The sequence below is a fragment of the Lactuca virosa genome, chromosome 4, assembly GCF_052849685.1.
Source record: "Lactuca virosa cultivar CGN04683 chromosome 4, Lactuca_virosa_CGN04683_v6, whole genome shotgun sequence".
Classification (NCBI taxonomy): Eukaryota; Viridiplantae; Streptophyta; class Magnoliopsida; order Asterales; family Asteraceae; genus Lactuca; species Lactuca virosa.
The window spans coordinates 153664024-153668190 of record NC_136429.1 but is presented as its reverse complement, the minus strand read 5'-3'; the positions used below and the strand labels follow the sequence as shown (position 1 = coordinate 153668190).

At 38.1% G+C, this 4167-nt stretch overlaps 1 pseudogene; it reads left to right on the top strand.

Annotated features, from left to right (window-relative positions):
* Positions 1–317: 317 nt before the first annotated feature.
* On the top strand, positions 318–3410 carry LOC145107572 (formin-like protein 8 pseudogene; annotated as a pseudogene).
* The last annotated feature ends 757 nt before the right edge of the window (positions 3411–4167 follow it).

Genomic DNA, 4167 nt, shown 5'->3' with positions numbered 1-4167 from the left:
CTAAAAATGACTCATCGATTCATATACTTAAACAGATTGTATGGGTTGGGTTGAGTTGATGTTTTCAACCCGCCAACTCATATATTATATGGGTTGGGTCAATGTATTCTGACTCTTCAACCCAAACCCAACCAAATTGTCAGGAATGGTGGGCCTAAATAATTTATTTAAATAATTTTTAATAGATTAATAATAAATATATACTAAATAAAGGAAAAAAGAAATTAATTTTTAAAAATAAAGATTAATGCTCCATTTTGGCACTGCAATGGACGATTCATATAAATTATACATTTTGCATGCAATACTGTCTCATCACTGTTTGTAAAAAGATTTCAAACTGCTCATCTCATTCCTTCATTGTCACCTTAACAAAGCTTGCACCCAGTTAATTCATAATGCTTCTTGTAATCATCGTATATCGTTTAAATCACCCATAAACAATATCATTGTTTCTGCTACAAAATTCCGACAGCTATGGTGATGGTGATGGTGAGGTACGCCAAAGACTGCAGGCCAAAACCAAGCTCATCCAAACGGCAAATGTCACAGTTGAGATTACTTGATTTCTTTAATCAGAATATAAAAAACAGAGATACGAATCAATAAGCCGATAAATAAATAAGCAAAACTTCATACGCAGGCCAAAGTCGTATACCGGAAATCCGAAATGGCTCATTCAACTGTGGAGGCTGTTGTGTTGACAGCGGTGACGATGGCAATTCTCGCCGGAATTTGTTTCTATTTTTTCTACAGGTATGTTATGGCGAAAAAGAGATGGGTTGATATGAGTCTGAGAATTGGACCAGAGGATAAAATCATGGATACCCGAGAACTCCGGCAACGAGGTGGGACACTCAAAGGAGTATTGGTCGAAGAAAATGGTTTGGAAGTTCTTTATTTGAGGAAGCTCGACGGTGGGCAACTACGGACTTGCGTCTGGAATTCCATCGAAGAAGACGAGAAAAGAGTCGATACTCGACTTGATTTTTCTTCAATCGTTTCAGAATCCTTTCGAAATCCTCCTCCATCTCTTCTTCCGTCGCCAATAGTTAAATCAAAGACGACGCCGCCGCCACCACCACCACCTCCGCCTCCACCGCCACCACCGCCGTTGCAGACGCCATCAGTTCCACCGCCGCCATTGTTGCAGAAGCCATCGCCACCAATTCCACCACCGCCACCACCATCTAGAACGATAGGAACGAAAGTACCGCCACCACCGGGATTCACGAGAAGGAACGCTGTAGCGCCGCCGCCACCACCGTTGAATTTAGGAAGTTTTAGTTCATCGATGAAACCACCTACTGCACCAAAAGTAAAGGCGGATGATCGGAACGAACAAGGTTCAAAAGACAATCATCAAATCCCCAAAAAGATGAAGCCGTTCCATTGGGATAAAGTGAATACCGATGCAGATCACTCCGTCGTGTGGAATGAAATCGTCGACGGATCTTTGAGGTTCGATGACGAACTTATAGAAACCTTATTTGGATACAACGCAACAAAGAGAAACTCTTCTGAAACAAAACACGTATCTCCTAAATTCAATTCAAATCCCTCCCAATTTTCTATTCTGGATCCTCGAAAATCACAAAACACCGCAATCGTACTCAAATCTCTAGCAACTTCCCGGAAAGAAATCCTTGATGCTCTTTCAGAGGGCAGAGGATTAAACGGAGATATCCTTGAGAAATTAACAAAAATCTCACCAACTGAAGAAGAAGCTTCGAAGATTCTACAATTCAATGGAAACCCAACGAAACTCCCAGATGCTGAATCGTTTCTCTATCATATACTCAAATCAATCCCGACAGCTTTCACTCGGATCAATGCAATGCTTTTTAGATCGAATTATGATCCAGAAATATTGCATCTAAAAGAATCCCTGCAAACCCTAGAACTTGGATGCAAGGAATTAAGAGCTCCTGGGATTTTCTTGAAACTTCTTGAAGCAATTCTGAAAGCAGGTAATCGGATGAATGCTGGAACTGCTAGAGGGAATGCTAAAGGGTTTAATCTTAGTGCTCTTAAGAAACTTTCATACGTTAAGAGCATTGATGGGAAGACAACTCTCCTTCATTTTGTTGTGGAACAAGTAGTTCGAGGTGAGGGTAAACGATGTATGATAAATAATTCTAAATTTGGGAGAAGCAATAGTTATGGAAGCAGCAGAAGTGATCAAGATTCTGACACCATGATAGCAAAAGAAGAGAGGGATAGACAATATTTAATGCTCGGTTTACCTGTTCTTGGAGGATTAAGTACAGATTTCTCAAATGTGAAGAAAGCTGCCATGGTAGATTATGATAGTTTCATGAGCATGAGTCCGAATTTGTGGGGGAGGATTAGTGAGATCAGGGAGCTTGTGAAAAACTGTGGGGGAGGTGGATTTGTGAAGGAGATGAAGGAATTTCTAGAAGAATGTGAAGAGGAGCTTAAGGTTGTGAGGGATGAACAAACTAGGGTTATGGAGCTTGTGAAGAAAACTACAGCTTTTTACCAAATTGGATCTTTGAAAGGGGGACATGCCCTTCAAATATTTGATTTTGTGAAAGATTTTCTTGATATGGTGGATCAAGTTTGTGTAGATCTTAGAGGGAAAGTGAAGAAGAAGAATGTGAACAACATTGGACCTTCATCACCACGAATGTCACCATTGATGTTCCAAAACTTGCAGTATTTTAAACCTGGAAATTGTAGTGATTCAGAGGATGACTTCTGAAATGATTCTTTTAGTATCATTCCTTTTTTTTTCACATGAAGAAAAAGAGAATGTTGTATTGGTTGCTGATTGTTCCATTGTATCATTCAATCGAATAAGTTCCTGGTTTCACAAACTATGATTGTTGCACAACACTTTTCATGAGGTGTTAGAAAGACACGTTAGGAAAGCTTACCGATGAAATTTTAAGCATGCGGCTGTCCAAACACCAAACCCGATTATTTGGAGGTCCGATACACAAGGCTAGGATTTTCCAAGCTCAAAAATCATTTTATGGAAGCTCAATTTTTAATTATTCATTTCTCCAAGCCGAATGATGATCGAGGGGGAGCAACATAGACATAAAATTTGCAAGGTGACTTGAGAAATATTCTAATCATTTATGCACATATGCACCCAATGTGAGTCCAATGATGTATTGAGATGTGAAATTCTATAAAAAGGGTCTAGAGTTCAAATATTGACACCCAATTATTGTTAATGTTTTGCCATTTATCCCCATGATATACGGGTCATAGGGCAAGACGGCATGGGCCGTTTGATACTGGTCAATTTTTTTTTTTTTGGAAACGGCAAATGATTAAACGGAAGCCTACTCGCATATTTCAACGAGCACCCCGGGTTCGAGCTCCTTTACAGGGCAAACCCAGCCCCCATAGGGGTTTCCAGGGAAATTTTCCCCACATGTGGCACAAGTTTAAAAGGCACCCAAATTGGGTTTTGCAGAGATTGAACTCTCGACCTCTGACCCCACGTGGGTATTAAACCCGGTACCTCTTCCCAGCTAGGCTGGAAGTCATTGGTTGGTCAATTTAATTAAGATAACAATTATTGAGTTGGAAATGTTTGATTATCGGGTCGGTTGTCATTAGTATCGCCTAAGACAAATATGTTCTTAATTTTAATACAACGATCAAACTTGCAGTTGCTCATGACTGAGTATTCAAAATTTGAAAACAAATTGTTGTTAATACTAACACCTGTATTATTATTATTTTTTTGTTATTAATAAGGTTTTTGTTTTTTTTTTTTTTTTTTTTTAATTTCTCTTTTGCTTTTTTTTTTCTCTCTTACATTCCATATTATAGTTTTTAATTATTCATTAGGTTAATGGAACAACATTCAAGATATATTTTGATACCTACAAAAAATATATATTTGTTTGTTGACCACCTCTTGATACAATTGTATATTGACTTGGTTTATCACAAATTTTATTTTATTTGTTTATGATTTATAAGAGTGTCCATCTGAAATATTGATATAATCTCTCTTTTTATTTCTCAAATCAAGGATGTCCAAGACACCCTTAAAGTCTATATGACATCTCCCTTGCATATTTTATGTAGGGATAATGACTTGAAAGGGTAACGAACTTTCGATTTTGTTCACATTTAGTCACTAAACTTTTTTTCGTTATCTATTTGACATTAAACTATTGA